Here is a 20,406-nt window from a genome sequence, read left to right as displayed (position 1 = left end):
AGTAATGGAGTTGGTGGCCCCGACAGCAAATTGCCCTTGCGAATGTGATGGGAAGTCTTAAAAGCGTGAATAAATTACCAAATACCTTTTTTCATTACAGCTGAAAAATGGATGGTTAGAAGTACTGGGGTTGGTTGCCCCGACAGCAAATTGCCCGTGCGAATGTGATGGGAAGTCTTAAACGCGTGAATAAATTACCAAATACCTTTCTTCATCGCAGCTGAAAAATGGATGGTTAGAAGTACTGGAGTTGGTGGCCTTATTTCTCGTCAAAACGGGAACCTGCGACGCTAAAAACGCTTGACAGTTTTTCGTAGACGCTATATTTTGCTTTGTTACGATTTGTTGCTAAAAGAGAGGGACAAGTACAACGTAAGTTTGATGAATAGAAGTTCTTTAATATCACTGTGCAATATTAGCTTAAAATTGTTCTTCTTAAAGTGCTCACTATTCGCCGTAAGTTTCTGATTACTCTGTTTCTTGCAATAAAGCTTTAGGTAGCAATATCCTTTCAGACAGGAGATAGTCTGTCGCCAGTCTTCCTCTATCTATTCGTGCGTCAACTTTCACAAATGTGTTAGCGTAGCATTTTAAGGTTAAATTTGACCAGCATTTTGTGCAGCGAGTTCTACGGTCACGATTGCCTTCAAACTTGCAGATGTAAAATTAGAGAGCTCTGAGGCTTATTTGTTGAAGTTATTTGTGGGCGGAAGACGTTTCGTAGAAGGTTTGTATCAGGCTCTATTTTCGTTTAGCCTTGCCCGCCGGAATGTTTAATATTTTCAAAGCGAAACGAAAATAGAGCCTGATCTCAGGTTAAAGTTGACACAAAACTCTGTCAGCTTCATCAGTCAAAGTAAACAACTTTCAAAATGCTGCATAAATTGTCCACATGAACTCACCTGTCAACTTTTGACGCATCAGAGCATAAAAATTGGACGTAGGACGTGACCAACGCGTGACCATGGTAAGAAAAAATCTTCCCCGCCTGTATTTTTAAAAGAACTGGCGGAATTTTCGCGTCCGAGGTCAGTTTGAAATCAAAATCCTAATAGTGCGGGGCCATAGTGACATGAACACAACATATTTGATATGAATCATTATAAAATAACTAAGATAGTACGCGCGCTCTGATTGGCTGAGAGGAGTGTTTGCATGAGAGTATGTAAACATGGTTGTGACGTGAGATGTTTTGCTTTTCGCGCGCTAATCACGCAAGCACGAATTTGAAAAAAGTTTTAGTGATCAAAAGTCGACAAGTTTACTTTTATTTACCAATTCGTTCGTCGTCTGAAACTTGGAAAATCTTTACAAACAAGCTGTGTCAACTTTTTTTCGCTTAAGCTGACATTTTAAGGTAATTCCCTTCAAATTGTTCTACTATCAAACTTTTTTTGAAACTTGGCATAATTAACATTCATGATATGAAGATTAATATATAGATTTAGCAAGGGCTAAAAGCGAAGCTCCCATTCATAAATTCATAATTTAAATCAAGTAATAAACTTGTAATCCACAGATCAGGGCACATTTATTTGACTTTTAAGGCAAAGGCTAAGTGATTTGAGAGAAAAATAATTTGACAGTCCAAGGGTGAAACAAATTTTACATCGAGTTATTAAATAGTCTTATTTGTACACCCAAAAATAGCAATCATGTTCGATCACAGGAGATTAGACCCGGAAAACAAATAGACCTATTCGTGTATTGTATTTGCATTAGCTGTTGCATCATAATGTGGCATTCACCAGTCTCTCCAACGTTACTCCGCTAGACAACCCCGAAATATAGTTTTAAGAAACATACGCGCCACGATAGTCCTTGGTGGCAGCCAATTTACACGTTGCATTCCTCTGTCTAAAAGAGAGGCCAAAATAAAAAATCAGGCCAGATTTTTTGTGTTCGACAAGTTTAGTTTACAAGTAAATCTTGGCGACGAATCTGGTGGCGTGTAAACCAGCATTTTAAACATACTTTTTCTCATCACGTCTCAGGTAAACAGTACTCTGAGGCCCTTTTTTTATCATACAGACCTCAGACAGAATTTGTTCTTTTTTGCCCTATTTAAACCTATAATTCTGCAGTTTTTCACAATTTTGCAAGAGAATTTGCACTCATTCAATATCCACGACGATCAAAGCACGCGCTTCCTTTGCACAACAAATTATAGCATTGAATTATAAAACGTTGTCATAAAGAGAATTCTCAGATAACGCCCGGACTTTTCAGTTAGAAAAATCTGGTCCAATGTGATATGCAGGGTAATAATTACGGGCTTTTAATGAAAACGATAAAAAATTCCCAAAATCACCATTTCGGCCAGCCGGACGGGTTCTCACCTTTGACAGGCACCAAATTTGCAGTGCGACTAATAGAGTTACCATTTACGCTTCAACATGATAGAGAAATTGTTATGTTTAGGTTTTATTTCCCTTTATTTATTAAACTGTGTATGGTTTTGTTATGTGTAATCTGTAAAAGCGAGTGACATTCACACGCGGCGTTTTGAGTATTCCTGCATGCGATGTTTATGTTCGACTGGAAACAACCGGTGCAGCGATAAAAATTGCGAGGGACTACTAAAAATCAATAAAATAAATATAATTCGGTGAAACATGTACAGAGACAATAATTTTCATTCACGAAGAGAAGTATTGAGAGTAAAGTGTCTCTGAAAATCATTAGTCAGGTAAGCATAAGCTTATTTATGTTTTAAGCCGGCTCCCGGTGTTTGCTCTTTTTCAAGATGAACTCGAGGCAAGAAAATCGCTCAGAGCTTTCTGTTTACAGCCAAAATCATAACTAAATAATCTTCGGAACCTTTTCTTTAAATTTGCGGTCAAAAAATGTCTAAAGGCTTTTTAAACCTGATACTAGAGGGTCTCAATGGGGTTAACCGATAGGCGTAAAACGGCCAAAAATTTAGTCGATAGCCGTAAAAATTGAAAAATTTTAACCGTTAGCCGTAAATAGGGTAAGAAAGAGTTAACCGTAAAAGAAATTGTTCCCTGTATTTGTTAGTTTTAAGGAAGGTGCTAAACTCACTTATGGTTGCGTTTTTATTTCCCGGCTACTTTGACTGCGTACGCACGTTAGGCCAAGCGCCTAGCTTTTAGGTGTTGACCTAGGCCACCTAGACCTAGGCTCCATTTCTGCCGCCGCTCTCTCGGGGAACTAAGGGACTGGTCAAAAAGTATAGGAGGGGGGGGGGGGGGGGCGGAGCATTTGGAAATGTGGTTGATAAAAAACACATGACCCACCCCCTCCCTTCGGCGCAAAAATGACTGACCCACCCCTAAAGCAAGGTTGGAAATTGCATGACCCACCCCCTAGTTAAAACATAGATGTTTGGTTTCCTCTTAATAATCCAATAAAAACTTGTTCTGTGCTTGACAAAATTTGTTGATACACTGCTACAACCAATATCAAAATCACAGAAATCATACCTTTCAGTGAAAAGACAAATGTGAAAAACCGAACATTTCTTGTTTCGATGGACGTTATGAGTCTTGACACAAATATACAGCAAAACGAGGGTATGTTGAAATTGTCTGTCACAAAGCATATTAAAATTTCTACAAAGACAACCCTTCCTACACATTACTTGCCGGAAATGCTCAGATTAATCCTCAAAGAAAAGTTCTTCCACTTCAATGGAAAGCACCACCTACAAAACCATGGAACTGCAATGGGCACAAAGACAGCAGCTTTGATTCCTTTGCCAATATTTTCATGACATATATTGAAACAACAACTCTTAGCAAAACTGTCTTTAGAACAACAGTTTGGAAATGATACATACACAATTTCTTTTCGTTATGGGACATGAGTAAACCAGACATCGAAGCCTTCATTGAACAAGCAAACTTACATCACCCAAATTCACGGCTGAAACATTTGACACTGAGACTGCGTTTTTAGACACGGTGTATACAAAGGCACAAGATTCAAGGAAAAATCTATCCTTGATCATAGGCGTATGCGAACTTTTTTGCCAGGGGGGGCGGTAAACCATTTGCCCAAAAACATCTCGCAAGTTGCCCAAATTTTTACGAAACAGTCGAAAAGAAATGAGTGCCATATTGCAACAACATAGGCCGTCCTGGCATATGAAGGTGGCTCGACACAGTTTTTCAGGGTCAATACCAAGTCTGAGCATAAACTACGTCGCCATAAACAAAAATTTGGAAAAATTGCGACCACAGTTGTATTAAGATGAAAATTTGTCATCATCAGGGTCGCAATGACATCGGAGTTGTCATAGCAACGAAATGACTACATTACCTATTTTACTTCAGCAACGATTCTCGGGACGGGAACCTTACAAAATCGTTCACAGGAGCTTTTTTCTCCAATACGGTCGCCTGGATGTTCGTGAAGTTTAAGCAAAACCTTAAGAGCGTTATCGAGATATTTTGCAATGAAGTTTTTATTATTAGAAATAGGGTAAGAAAAGGAAAATCTTGATTTTTGGCAGTTATCTGTAGAAAACGAAGCGCTTTTGACCTGCAATTTCACCTCATAGTAGTTTTAATCTTTTTAAAAACATGTGTGAAAGATTGTGGAGATAACTCTGCTTGATTGCTAGAATCGAAAGAAGGATTTGATTAGTATGTATCGAGACATTCTTGTTAGCGATTTTGTAAACATTTCGGTCTACTTTAACAAATTAGCGAATTATTTTAAACCGCTCGATAGATTTTTTAAACGAATTAATATTCTTCTCGTAATTCAAACTGAGAATTAGTCAGCCACTTCTTCATTTTCATACCCATTGTAGCCTTCGTAGGAAGCGTTTCCAGTCGAACTCGCGCGGAAACGCTTGCTATGCAGGCAATACCCATTGCTAAATACTATCTGCCATACACTGTTCGTCGAGTGGAGATGATTCTAGAAAGTTTATTTTAATCAATTCTCGACTGGAAATAGCCCATTCCAGCTAGTGCAGTGCAGTATGGTGCCCAACCAAAAAAGAACTGCAAATATGTAAATTACTCATCACATGCTAAGCAACCACTGTTATGTAACTGGATTATTACGCTGACTTCAGGTTAATATTCAGGTCTTTAAAATAATTAAATAAAATGGAGACGTCTTTAAAAACTGCCTTTGCCCAAATTTTCTCTCGCTGCCCAAAAAATCTGAGTTGCCCAAAATTTGGGAGGGCTGCAGCCCCCCTCGCCCCCCCGGCCCCTACGCCTATGTCCTTGATGCAAAGACACATTTTAAACAAACGGAAAGCTTCTTGCACACACATTTCACCTCGTGTCACCCTCCAAATGTTAAAAAAAGGATTTGTCAAAGGAGAAGCCTTGAGAATCCTACGAAAAAACTCCTCAGAAACAACCTTCGAGGAAAATAATTCAAATTAAAAAAAAACACTTGATAGACGGGGGCTACCCACAATCTTTGATAGAAAACCTACTATCAGAAATAAAATTCACAAAAGGGAGTCTAAACTCCTAAAACAAAACAACAAGGAGGAAAAAGAAATATTGCCATTCGTGACACTATACCAGCCCTCAGTGTCTACTATAAAGGAAGCTTGAATGAAAAAATGGAGTCTTATACAAAACCAACGATAACTTCAATAAATTTTTAAAGAACCACCAATCCTTTCCTTACAAAAAAGGAAAATCATTAAAGGACATGCTCGTTAGAGCCAAAAAAAAGGTTAACAGAGGGTTCCACGCCCGTATAGATTTGCGGCTTGTCACCCTTTTTTATTTTCTCGCAAAACAGGTTTGTTAGTATTTTAGCAATAATTCCAGCTGGCTGTGTTTTATATAACAAGTGTAGTGACCCACCCCCTAAGGGTAGCTGAAAATTGCACGACCCACCCCTTGCACAAGGCTCAAAACCTCATGACCCACCCCCTCTCTGCTCCGGCCCACCCCCCCCCCCCCCCCTATACTTTTTGACCAGTCCCTAATTTTTTCCATAGCGAAAATCTGGCTTTTTGCTGGGGATTAATGTTTGAGATTTTCTAAAGGTCGTGCCCTCGAAATAACAGCAACACGCAGAGATGTCACTCTTTGTAACACGTCGACGATAAACAACAATTCCATGTAACAATTCTCTGTTTTTCTCTAACGCTACGGCGTCTTCCCACGCAATCTCGGTGAAGGTATTTCGGTGGCGTATCTGAGAAAAAAACTTGCTCGGACCACGTGACCCGAAACGCATCAGCCGCGCGAAATAATGAGGCCTACGGACAAGGCAACGGCAGACAGTCGTTCTGTACAGTCCTTCGCTATCATTAAAAACACTTGACATAGGAATTGTTTTACACTGGCCGTTTTAACACTACAGCTAGAAATGGATTATCCATCTGAGACTAGCCTGTGTACAGTCACCCCCTCCCCCGCAGACACTCCTTCTCCCCTCCTCCTTCTCAGGGGAGGGGGCGGCTGTACACAGGCTGCCTGAAATGGATAATCCATCTTCAATTAAATTGTCCGTCAAAATTGACGGAGAAAGCCAGGCGGAATGTTCTGATTCAAAATTAAAGCCATTCCATTTTCAAATTAAGACGTATTACCTATCTGACGCCAACTATCAAACGGATAATCCGTCACACCCGAATAATCCGCCTCTTAGTGAGAAAACGGCCATTTCTGTTATAAATGAATGTCGCGCACCGGCCTTGAGTTAAGCGTTTGCGTCAGTCTGCTTTTGCTTTTTCACAAAGATTATTTTTAAATTGACTATTGACATTTGTATGGGTAAAATAATATTAGAAGTGGAATACTTCATCAAAAGTATGATCTATCAAATGTTAAAATTTTTCAAAAGAATGGCTTATTTCATCCCGAGATGATCCTAAGACCTTTATTTTGCTTTAAAGATGCAAAAAAATACCGGTTTATTAATATTTAACTCCTTGAAACAAAAGAAATTAATTTTTAACTTTGTTGTTAACCGTCACGGGAAAAAATTAACCGATAGCCGTAAAAAAGCCAAAATTTTAGCCGATAACCGTAAAAGGCACCACCCCATTGAGACCCTCATACTACTGTAAGTTCGATCATTGCTCGTGTATAAACTTAAGCCGTACGCTCGACTTCAGGAAACCGAAAAAAAAAAAAACACATCAAAGACAATAATTGCTCAGGCTTACCAGTCGAGATGCTGCTTCTGAAGGTCATCAAGTGTTCCAGAATCGCTTGAGACTTTTCAATCCTATTACGCCTCAAGTGAGTAAGCTCAGTTTTGAAAACAATGCCATCCGAAATCGGATTTCCAATGACTTTGACAAGCGGTGCATTTGTCAACAAAAAGCGCAATAAACAAACCAGCCATGAATTACAGAACAATCTTGATAGCAACTGTATTTCATTTTGTACACCAAGTAGAAAAGACAGTTTAAAACATGACAAGATGACACAAAACTCCCGGACAAAACTCTGTCAGCTCCAGCTATCAGTAAGCAAGTTTCCAGACGCTGCATAAATTTTCCGCATGAACTCACCTGTCAAATTTTGATCAATCAGAACATAAGAATTGGACGTAGAGCGTGATCAACGCGTGACAGTGAGAAAAGTCAAAAGCGATTGCCTTCCCTGCATGTAAATGAAAAAGCCGGTTGAAATTTTCGCGTCCGAGGTCAGTTCGAAATCAACATTTTAAAAGTGCTGCTCATGAACACGACCTATTTCATATGCATTTTAAAAAAATTTAACTTGAGCCTGCGATCATTTAAAAAGTATCAACTTGGCAGCGGGTACCTTAAAAAAAAACACTCGAACTTAGTGGGTCGATAACTGAGCCCACGATACGGTTAGGCGATACTGGTCAGCAGAAACACTTTTTTGACAGCTGTCAATTAATCAAAACAAAAAACGGATGTACAATATCAGGTTGCAGGCACCGAAACTAGCTAGAAAGTGTGATATTAAACATTGGTATGCCTGTGATGCGGACGGGCGGAAGGTCGGGTGGTCGGTGTACGGTCACGTGATTGTCGAATTTTCTAGGATAGATAGATTTTCTAAGCTATGGGGCCTCGAATTGAGCACGTGATCAAATTAAAATATTGGCGCAAAACTCTACGTGACCTCAATGGATAGAAAAATGAGCCCGCGATACACTCAGGTGATGATGGTCAGCGTATACTCTAGTTTGACAGCTGTCAATTAACCTTCATTAGAATGGCGAATATTCGAATTAACAGACTACGAGTGTGAGTAAGACATAACCGTCCGGCATGTAGTGGAAAATGCCAGATGGTGTACTTGAGCGAACCTGAGCCCACGTTATTAGTTTTCTGATAGTGGACTGCACATGTCCTTTTTTGACAGCTGTCAATTGACCTTAATTTGGCTTGCCAATATAACTTTAAACGACTGTCAGCCAACTGACAGCCTTGCCCGACGTAGTTTCGTTTTTATGTTGAATTGGTAAGCGTGACATATTATATTAGCTTATATGGAGGGAAAAAAGGACTGGTCTTTCATCTGCGCCCGCGAGATGGCCACGTGATAATTGTCAGCGGATATCTGATTTTGACAGCTGTCAATCTAATCGTTCTCGTACGGATGGTATACATAACTAAGAGGCTAGTCAAGTTGTGCAAGATCTATTTTGACATTTGACATCGGCTTACATGAAGTGTGTGTACGGGTGGGCGTACGCTACGTCATAACCAAATTTTCTCGGATAGATAGTTTACCAAATTTTCTTACCCATGGTGCTCCGCTATGCGCGCGCTTCGTGCGCGCGAGAGCTCCGAGAGCTTCGTAAGCATTCGGAAGTCAGCCAAGCGTGGTCATTGCACGCGTGCTGAACAAGAATGCTGTATAATGACAGACTAGAAACAATAGACAACTCCCAAAGCACAAACTCAGCCAAAACGCTAAAAATCTTCAATGTTTACTCAAGTTTGGGCTTATAGAAGATAATGTCACAGTTTTTCAATGACCATGAAATTCAGAGTCCGGGTAGTTAGCTAATCAATTGTGGCCCTGAAAAAATTTGAAGGAAAAAAAACTACGAATTTTTAAGAAAATGCATTTTTCGTGAGAAAGACTCTTAAACGCTGACAAACGTCAACAAATAGCGAAAACTATAATTTCTATATGTTTGCTTTGCTCGAAATCGCGCGCATTTACAAGGCCCTGAAGCGTTTTGCTGACTTGCAAGGACCCATCTGTTATAAGGATGCTCAAAATAAAGAGATGAATCTCATAGTTTTTTAGATATAATCCGTGTAAAGTTTGCTTATCATTTTCGCATAAATTATGACCTAAATTTGGAAACCGCTGAATTTCTCGAATTGGGTCTTTGCGATTTTGGTGAAACTCTGTTCAGCGCAAGGCACTAATGCGCGCTATGTGTAGCCGAGAGATTTTCACGAAAAAATGCCTGCAACAGCAGATTTTCGACTCAGACCTTAAAGGGGCGTGGCATTATAACCACGTGACATTTACTCCGATCGCCAAATATTTTATGTTATATTGTAGATTGATCTATATGTTATCCATTCTATGTGTTAGACTTACGATAAAAATAAAGGTGGGAATACCAGACAACTTCAAAGTAGGATGGTACCCCCCCAAAAAAACTGGGTCGAGTCACCTTAAACTGGGATATTTTTTACTGGTTGGGAGTTAAAAATTCGAATCCCCTTCTTACAGAATTAAGTCTTTGTTACTTGAAACAGACATTTTTTTATCTTGAATAAAAAGCTTCTTTTATTCAAATATGCAGTATTGCTTCATTTAATTCGTTTTTTATTGCCTGGTTGCGGGGACATTGCACTTTTTCGGACAGTTCCGTGGTTAGCTTGAATCCTCGCCTTGACCCAAATACACCAAATACGGAACTATTTCCCCCAAAAAAATCATGTTCTATCACCCAAATTTTTTTCTTTTTCAAATATGTTCTTTATTAGACTGTTCTTAGCAAATACCTAGGAAAAAAATCGGGGGTCACCGTGCTTGTTTCCTTACAAACAGCTGTGAAAGGTGGACATGGTTTTGAGATTGCAGTTAGGATGGATAATTTGCGCGGCGGGGACTGGGGCGAGATACAAAATAATGCCTATCGTGTTTGAACTGAAGTATGCTCTCGAGATCAAGCTTGTTTTCGGTTGTTTTTCTGTGTTTGATATCGCCAACACAGGCATTCAAACTTGAAAAGACTACATTAAATACCAAGGAATGAGGTAAGTCAAGATTTCATGAGATTTTGGAGTTATGAATCTTCATTTTTGACTTTTTTGTAGCGCCGGCGTTCTGTTTAATTCCAGTGAGCCAGGGTTCGATTTTTTTGCCTTTGCACACTAATGCTTGACAAAGAAACTTGAAGAAAGGAATATTGATTCCTATTCTTTATATGTTCGCTTGTTTGGTTTCTATACACAGCAAAATGTGAATTCAGCAGCAAACTTCGTGTTGGAGACTGGTCTCCCTCGTGTGGTTGTGGTGTTACGGTGGGTCTTATTTGTTCCAGAAATATACGTCTCTCCACTCTCGGAGTTTGGGAAACATATTTACAGTAGCGATCCCGGGCCAGAGACTGGCTCGTTAATGCAGTTGGAGAACCGTAGAGCTGTCCCACAGGCTTCACAGCCCCCATAATCCAAAGCCTCAGCCAGGACATTTTAACAATTCCACAACTCGACGGCCGCGAAGTGAAAAACCACTGCAGAGTTCGGGTTTGTTTTTCGATAGCAGACCAGGAAACTGTCAGCCTATCTGCGGCATTATTATTGCGAATAAAAGATTTAGCTCTGCATAAGCGGCCCTTGTTTGTTTGCGCTAGTGAGAAGAACCGCCGCCATCTTGGATGTCACAATGTTATGCGCAGTAGAGGGTGCGCAGTGTAAAACAAGGGAATTACCTTAAGCGAGAAAAATCTGTATTTTGGAAAGCATCTTTTTGCAAAACGAGAACTGATTACGCGTGCAAGACTTCGTGTACAAGACTTTGCGACTGGTAAGAATTTCTCTTTTAATCAGGACCATAACAAAGAGGTTTGAGTTTTCTCTCCGGAAAGTTATTCTATGAAAACAATACAAAACTTTTTTCCGGTGTTTGCATAGCCTGATATAAACACTCGAGGGGTTGGGAGAATTCTCGACAGTTATGCAAACCCTCGACGTCGTCTCGGGTTTGCACAACTTTCTTGAATTCTCCCAATCCCTCGAGTGTTTTTAGCCTGCGATCATTTGAAAATGGTAATTCGTCAGCGGATAACTTCAAAAAACATACTCGACCTCCATGGGTCGACACGTCAGCGGATACCCTGTTTTGACAGCTTTCAATTGATCACAACATTGATGTGCAATTAGTTTTTTTTGTGCTCTTAAACTAGCTAGAAAGTGTGTGTCTACGGTCACGTGGTTACCAAATTTTCATCCGTCCACGCGCGAAGCGCCGCGCTTGGAGCTCCGCTATTAGGCTACAATAACTTAATTAGGCAACAACAACTTAAACATCTGCCAGATAAAAAATTAGGACCTGCACAAGCAAGTGCTATCAGTCATTAGTAAAATCCATCTAGTGGTCTATTTTCAATGCTGCGTTCTGATTGGTCGAGCTACTACTAGGCTATATGTTATAGCCCACTAATCGCGTTTGGCTAGCTAAACTTGTTTTGTCTCAATATTTTTGACCAACCAGCTGGATTTTACTAAAACAATTATTCCTCTCGCCCTCATGGCCTCTGAGTCAATAGCCCATTCGGCCTTCGGCCTGACTCGGAGCTTATTCGGGCTCAAGGAATAATTGTTGAATGTAAGATCATTTAGGTAGACTGCATTCGAAAGACCCTTGAAAATGGACGCATAACAGAACGGGTGCGTGATGATGAATAAACCAGCCTTGGAGCGTTGGTTCTTGTGTGGAGCAAATCGAAGGATTGTGTTGTACTCAGTATGTCGATTGAGGGCTAGTGCTCGTTCGTAGTTGGACCTCTTTATGGCTTCCAATTCATCTTGTAAGTTCAGTTTATGAAAGTTTTTTCACTTATTCTAATCTTATGTTTTCCCATCGTATTACAGGTTCAGCCAAGGCATCCTTCATTTACAGTATGTCTAACCCAGCTGATGTTGTCATAACAACATTAACGTCCATATTTTTAATGACCACCATCGTTGGAAACCTTCTTATTTGTGCCATTGTATTCAGAAATCGTGACATGAGGTGAGTGCATTTCTCCTTATTCTGCGAAAGAGACCTACAATTCTCTTAGACCGCGCGACTCTAAGGACGAGCAACGGGTACCCAGAGAGCGCGGTTTAGTTTCCGCCGTGAAATAGTTTGATAAAAGTTTGGGTTGAAATTATTACATTTATTAATGACCACATAACAAGCTCAAATGTCATCTTGCAGAAGTATTCGATGTTGTACGTGTACATCTGGTTCAATGTCGAGTACATAGCCCTTTTTATCTTTCGATAAGCACAGATTGAGAAAAAATATCTAGCCGGAGACCGATTATTAAAAAGTTTGTCAGTTCACGGAACCCGGCTGTAAGAGTCACACTTCAGTTACATCGTAACATCACTAAATTTTCCAAACTATATAGCCAGTTCCAAGGAGAAAAATTTAATTGTGAAAACTGGACAAGAATACTCCGTTCCACGTCTCTTTTCTTTTTTTTGTTTCTTTCAAGTTTTGATAAAGACCAGTTAACGAATATCCATTCACAGTCCTGGAAAGAGCGCTTTAAAATTAGGAAACTTTAAAGGTTATACGTTAAAAGCGAACGAATTTAGTTGCTCCACAAAGTCGCGAAATTTTACAGACGTGTGTGTGGTGGGGGAGGGAAGGTGGGGGAACAAACTTGCCCACCCCCACCATACAAAAGTCTGTACAATTCGGAGACTTTGTGGAGCTATTTCTTCGGCAGTTTTCAGCAAATCATGATCAAAATTGGCACCTTTGAAAATGAAGAAATGATCAGTGAACGCAATTTATGCAATTACGTAAAGAAGCCTGAAAAAAATTCAGGACTTCAACGGGGTTTGAACCCATGACCCCGCGATACCGGTGCGATGCTCTTCAAACTGAGCTATGAAGCCACTGACGTTGGAAGCAGGTCAATTGTGGGTTCATATGTTCCCGTGAAAGAAATGAGTGTTAATGATATATGAAATAAATCATATCTTTGCTGATTTTAATGCGTTCTTGTCAGCCATGTTGACCATTAACGGATTTTCGCTAACTGGTTCCAGTCAAAAGTTGAAAAACCCGTGGAAGAGTCTGTTGAGCAGAAAATGCTCAATGATCTTCAAAGAAAAGAAAAATAAGGGAATACCTCCTTAATCGTGCCATAAAGTGGATTAATCTTAACTTCCTCACTTGACAGGATTACTATAAATTTCCTACTTGTGAATTTGGCAGTGGCGGACATTACCTACGCGATTTTTAACATACCACCGTTAGTTATCAGCCACATCAACGGACATCCGGAAGGAGTGGCGGGGAGAGTTTTATGCATCTTCAGAAATGGACTCCCGGCCTGGGTTGGAGAATATGCTTCGGTCTTCACCCTCGTTGCCATCGCAACGGAACGTTACTATGCCGTCGTATATCCTCTTGGTAACAAAGGAAAGCTGACAATACGCAAGCTAAAGGTAACCTTTACTGGAAGCACTGCAATGTTGACCCCCAATCCAGTATTTTCCAATTATCGCACATTTTTTAAATCCCCCAGAAATTTTTATTCATTTAAAACATTCGAAAAATCATGTAAAAATTCTTAAACGATTGTTGAACTAAGGACTTTGACCTAATAGCGATACACACGCTGACGTTACTTACTGATATTACTTTACCGAGAGGAAATTATTTTTGTTCTCTTATTGGACCAATCTTAGCGTGGTTGAAGATTCAATAGATAATTTGTATTCCAGAAAAGCTTTAAAGGTTAAGAAACTAATTGGTTCACTTTCTTTGGCTACGGTGTAGATGTTACAGGTCAAAATCAAATTCAGACTAACTTTTTTAACCTAGGTTGATTCTCAATTTCCTTTGTCTCCTAGCCTTAATTACTCAAAAATTAGGGCTAGGAGAATTAAGAATCAACCAAGATTAAAATTTTTTTAACCTGAATGTAATTTTGACCTGTAACACAGATATAAAAAAGAGTAACTATCAGGCAAAGATTGAACGTGTGGAAGGAAAGTTTCTGTTTTTGTAAATTTTTTACTGGTCAAAGACAGAATGGATAAGTTACTGCCGTTCCACCAAGAGGCAAAAAGGTTCCGGAGGGGGTGGACATGCTTACATTCTACAAGCAGATGCCCTAAGGTCTGCATCAATCCACACACGTGACAAGAGTCACTGTCAGTAATTTTGGCCTTGGAAAGTTTGCCGCGTGTGTACAGGATGTGATGGTTTGTTTGGTGTGGTTGGTTAATGTTTGTTCTGCATGGTACAGATATTGTTGAGTTTCTTTTCAAAGTCGTAATTATAGCAATGACATCATAAGCAATACCAAGAAGCAGCCCTTCTTTTCTTTCATTTGGAATTTCTCAGAATAACTGCACTTACCAAAACCTTACATTGTCTAGGGTAGTCGAGGGAATGATGACCTCGACATATTTTGTTTTACAGCTAATAATTCCTGGTTTATGGATCCTCTCAGTGATTATTAATATTCCAAACTTTTACAAGCAAGACTTTGTGGAGGAAAAAAATCCAAACTATTGTATTTACGATTACGACTGGCCACAAGAATGGATGGAAAAAGCCTTTCTATTGGCAGGAATTTGCGTCCCTATGCTTTGCTTTACACTGATGATGGGGTTGTATTCAAGAGTCATATACACTATGTGTTTCAAGCGTGATGATTATACTCAACACACATGCCAACAACAGGTATGAGTTTATTGCAATTAACTTGGGGTAGAGAAAGTCTTTTATTTAGGGGTCTTGTTGTCTAAAAGACTGCCCGAGAATGTGAGAATATTTATACATTCAAAAGAGTTCTCAAAACACCTACCAATAAAGCAGCACTTGAGAAGGTTTATCTTATTAGAGGAACCTGGATGAACTACAATAAGGGTATTGTTATCCTTGTATATTTTTAATTTTTTTTAGTCTTAGCTTTTGTATTAAGTCTTAATTGCCAGCTTGTAATTTTAAACTTTACCTCCTTATGCTAGTATATAGTTGTATTTCGTTATTGTTGTATACAGTATATATAGGTTTAATTTACAATGTATCTTTTATCTATTTATTTATTTATTTATTTATTTGATTATTAGGCAGGTCCACATCATCAGCTTTAATTAGTTGCCTGTATTTTCTAACCTGTAGTATCAAATAAATTATGTGTGTATGTGTTTTTATTATGGGCTGTTTACAACTAGTGACAAAGCACCTGTACCTGAGGGTACTACTGATTGGCGTTGTGCTTGCAAGGGAGTCCCTGATATGCACCTTGCATTCGTCTTGACGAAATTTAGCCAGTTTAGAGGCAAAAAACAAATCGGCCCTTTATTTTAGTGTCAATGTATTTAGCACGAAAGTACTCATTGGGACACTATTTTTTACGTCTCTTACTGGAGACGGAACCACCATTTTACGTGGTCATCCGAGCAACGCGAAGGCCTAGCCGGTTCCATTACAAAGGTAGTACCTTCATTTCTTTGGTCCGGCCCTGAGAATCGACCCCGCGTCCTCCCGCTCTGCAGTCACACGCTCTACCGACTGAGCTAACACTGCAGGAACTAATGCAGTTGCTTCACTATATCTTTACATTATCTTAACTGCTAATGCCAGCACAGGTTTTAACGTGGTTTTAAGAGGGGGCTACTTATAGAAACTTTCGACGATCAAGTGACCAATAGCTGTCAGCACAGTAATGTATAAGTTAACTGTAATTATTCATAACGATTCTTACAACTTGTATTACAGAACCTCAGTTATTCGTGGCCCACGTTTTATCCCATATCGTTTTTTAAATTTGTGCATACTTTTTACTTACCTTTGTTTGTTTATTATTTATTGATCTCGAAACTCTTTTCAAGGCAGGCTAGACGCTTAAATCGACCAATTCCGATATATTAAAATCCATAAATGGCTGCGATGCTAGGAGCCAAGTATGAATTTTAATATATCGGAAATGGTCTTTTCAAACCATTCTTTTTCGTGCTCATGAGTTTTCGTTCCTTTTTTCTTTACCCAGGCCGTACTGAAAGTGCGTAAGAGAGTCACCCTAATGGTTCTTATAGTGACTGTCATATTTGGAATATGCTGGGGTACAGACTGGATACTCCACGTGATGGAAGTTTTTGCCTCCTACAAATTCAGCCCAGTAGCGATTCCCGTGGCTCATGTCATGATCATGTTTAATGCCGCTGTCAACCCGTTTGCATATGCTTTGGTTAACCAAAGGTTCCGAGAGAAGATGAAGGGAATCTTAGTTCGCAGCTTACGTTTTTCGTCTGCGAGGGTGCAAACAGCAAACAAAATCGCCTAGCATCGGGTCGGCGTGGCACGTCACACAGCCAAGAGAGAATGTCTTTGCACGAGACCCAGTTTGGAGTGGTATCGAGCTCCAGTCTTATAGAAACAGTTCTACAATTAAGCAATAGAAAACATTTCCCCAGTTTGCATACTGTTGCTAACGATTACAATTTTGGCGCGTAATGATCGGGCGGCCGCGGCCGTCGCTTTTTCTTGCCGACAATTAAAATTTTTGAAGGCATTTGTTTAGCTCTTGCGGGGAAATTTCTTCAAAAGGAGTTGTGAATTCTTTATGTATTTAAAATCATTCTATAAAAAAAGATTATTAAATTTAGTTTTAAGCTTATTTATGAACAACTCAACTAAATAAAGTAACGCAAGACTCAAACTTAATTTGCATTTGTAAACAAAAAACTTTTTCACCGGTTTTATCGATAAATTCGTGTCAAAAAGACAAAGCTTTACCTGTTAAAACTTCCAATCCGAACTTCGTCACCTTCTTCGTGTATTTCGGAAACAGCTTGCTTGATTAGTTGTGAAATTTCTTTGTTTGTTTACGGCAGCAAACCGGGAAGGCATTTTGCTCGCAACTTACGCGAGTTTGGCGTCGCTCGTTCGGAGGAACTGGAGGTGAATCAGTGAATAGTGCAGGATATTCAATGATTGAGTAGCCAATCAGAGCGCGCGAAAAACACTATCCACTGTTTTAGTATATACTAAATACGATTAGTGTTAGTTCTAAAAGCCAAATAAAAATTGAAAAAGAAAAGAAAATATGAAAATTTTTGTTTTTAAGAAACCCAAAAATGAACAACCGCTCAGAAATAGTTGTCCTTGTTTTTGCTATTCGCAGTTTTGCGTTTTCACAAGTTATTCGTAGGGTGTTAAACTAGCTAGCTATCACCGGCTAACGCACATAGACAGTATGGATGGGAATTAAGGAATTCAAATAGTACGTGATAAGTAATGGAAAGTGGCTTTAAAAATTACAATAACCATGATAAAGTCTGTTTTCATTTCAACAATACTGATTCTTATATTAGCAGGCTAGCTGCTACTTTTGTTTTTCAAGCATTTGAAAGCGAAAGAAAAATGATTATTAATTATATCATTCAATTATATTGGTATTTACTTAACTTTCTTTGTTTATTATTGTATTCCTATTTGTAACACTATGTATGGCCGAAATGGTAATACTGAATAAACATGTTGTTGTTGCTGTAATCAAAATTTGTGCCATTAAACTGGTTGTTAATTGCTGGCATTATTAAGATTTCTTTGTGAAAAGTTAACAGTTTTCATTTTTTACTCACAAAAATAGCAAACCCCCTCCCCCTTATCCCCCGGCTTCCCCCACAAGGTAACGACCTCTGAAAGCTTCTAAGTCCAACAGTAACGAGAGTGGACATGGTGGTAACCTTAGCAATGCTTATATAAACGAAACACTTAAAGCACGTGACACACCGGGACACCTTAGTTACGAGCTGTCCAGTGCCTTTCGCCTGTTCACAGCCATATCGCCCAAATTAGGGCGAAATTACTTATTAGATGATATGGCTGTGCGCATGCGTAAAGTACTCGCAGAAAGTGATCATGCTCGCATGGACTCTTTATTTCCCACAAGGCAAAGGATCAATGGGCAATTAGTGTATAGTGCCAATAAATTACTGGGTAGGGAGGTTCAGACAAGGTATACTCGGGCGGCAACATCGTTACGTCTGGAGTTGCAAAAAAAAAGAATCTACACGTCGATCGAATTGGAATATTTCTGTAGTCTTGTTTTCAGGCGAGGTTCTATTGTTTCATTGTTTTCCTATCCGATCCTGTGAAGGCTTCTGAGAGCTGCAAGGTCGCCCAAATTTTTGGGTTAATGATTTGCACTTTTTCCTTTTTTTTTGGGGGGGGGGGGGGGGGTTGAAATGGGTATGGATCTGTAAAAAAGAAGATCTAGCAACTATTATTGTCACGCTAAAAAAGGAATCCATTTTTAGATTTTCCAGGTGATTCCAGATCAAGAATCTAATTTTGGATTACCCCAGAGAGAGGTACCCTCATGACACAAAAGGCATCAAAAGAAAAGTCACAACATTACGACAACTTTTATTTACATTGCAGGGATTTTGATCCCGAAAAAATAATCTCCGTTTCCTGATTTACAAAAATAAATATTCAATTATTTACAGTCATTTTTAACGTTGAAGTATGTCAGCAACATTGAAACGCATTCCCAGGAAAGTGTTTTTCAAGATTTCCAAGCGAAACAAATCTCCTTTTGCCCCTAATGAATCAAAAAACAACCTACTAGATTAACTTTTGTTAAATCAAGTTTGTAATCGAACAAAAAATTATTTACTGTTACATGTAATATCACGGATGACAATTACTCCTTGATTTTTGATAAAAAATATGAAGATTTTAGGGCGTTAAAAAACAAAAACAAAAATACATGAAAGAGCACAATATTTAAAAGAGGAAACAATGATTGTAACGAGTATTTTAGCCAAAAACTCAGAAAACTTTGAACTTCAAATGTTTGCATCAATCTTTTCAGCGCGTGGAGTTCTCCATGCAATGAGCAAGTCAAAAACTCACAATTGCGGGTGCAATAATGTCACCTAGGATAATAATAGGTGATCCACCGTTTCACTGCTGTGTGAATCAATTCCAATAAAATTACTCCACAGAAATTTACAAAACGCGAGTGAAATTATTTATAGTTTTACTCATCACTACAAATTTTAATCACGTAAGGAGCGCCTTTATGCAAAAAAAGATGGTCCACAACACCAGCTTTTCACAGGAGCAGTGTAATGTCCAACGCGGTCAAACTTTTCAAGATTGTTACTTAGCAGGTTATTATGTTACCACGAAGTGATAATGCAAACATGATTTCCCTCGTTCGTAAAAGGAAAGTAAAAGAATTGTAATTTATTGACTGAGTTGGACACGGTAGTAGCATGACGTTTGAAACCAAGTCGTGCTACTAACGAGTAGCACAGCAAAGCTTGGAACACGTTTGAAACACGAATTACTCTCAAACGTCGTTTTATTGCCGAGCTCAGGTCGTCACGGTAGTAGCACGAAGTTTAAAATGAGCCTCTTTCAGCGGACTTCAAATTGAAAACTTAATGTGTACTATTCCTTTACATTGGTCAAATAGAGAGCATTTAGAACTGTCAACGAGTGTTTATAGTTACTCCTAACATCGCTATGGAATTTCTGCTCTCGTTTCTCAGACGTCATTTTGTGGGAAAACCTGTGGCGTCGCAAAATGTGGGCTGTTTTCTCGGGCTATGCTTAGCGCTCCTTAAAACCTCGCTAAAAATTTTGCCTGTTCGAACGCTTCCTGGCGCTCTTAAATTAGACGAACGAGCTTATTATTTAAAGTTAAACAAGATAATGGGTCGAACAGCACCATGGGATTGTCGCTCTTGTTACTGGCTGTAACGAGGTTGCGTAGGATAATGGATCAACTCGTCTCCCACAACAACCCCATGGTACAATTCGACACCACACTGCGCAACTTCAAAATGGCGAAAGTTAAATGTAAACTTCACCACTTTCTCCATCAAGGGACAAGACCGCAAATGACTCGCGTCTGACCGCATCGGGGTCTGCATCTTCGTCAGAACTTGTCGCTGTATTATTCTCTGAACATTTCGATGGAGTGTTCACTTGGTGTGGTGAGAACGCTGGGGGGTGGGCAAGGATCAGTGACTCTATAGTTAGGGACTCCTGACGTGACAAGTGGTCGGTCTTCTCCCTTGGGACTGCTGACGTCATTGAGGACTTGGCAACATGAAACTGAAAATAAACATTTGTTCACGTATCAGCTGCAGAAGTAACTTGTATATACTGGTTACCGGGATAGTGGCGGCAAGCGATTTGAAGCAGACAACATGAGTACGGTTTGGGCAAATCAAATAACATAATTCGCCACTTGCACATCTCACATAATACACTTTGTTTTCCCCCAAAAATTTTG

At 39.4% G+C, this 20,406-nt stretch overlaps 1 long non-coding RNA gene across 1 annotated transcript; it reads left to right on the top strand.

The window, feature by feature from the left end:
* Window positions 1-282: 282 nt before the first annotated feature.
* Window positions 283-13,573, top strand: LOC140938100 (uncharacterized). Its single transcript, XR_012165527.1, has 3 exons — window positions 283-372; window positions 12,005-12,146; window positions 13,315-13,573. It is a non-coding gene; the product is annotated as an uncharacterized lncRNA (long non-coding RNA).
* The last annotated feature ends 6,833 nt before the right edge of the window (window positions 13,574-20,406 follow it).

This window comes from Porites lutea, chromosome 1, assembly GCF_958299795.1.
Source record: "Porites lutea chromosome 1, jaPorLute2.1, whole genome shotgun sequence".
NCBI lineage: Eukaryota > Metazoa > Cnidaria > Anthozoa > Scleractinia > Poritidae > Porites > Porites lutea.
The sequence above is the reverse complement of the archived record's forward strand: the minus strand, read 5'-3'. Positions and strand labels throughout refer to the sequence as shown.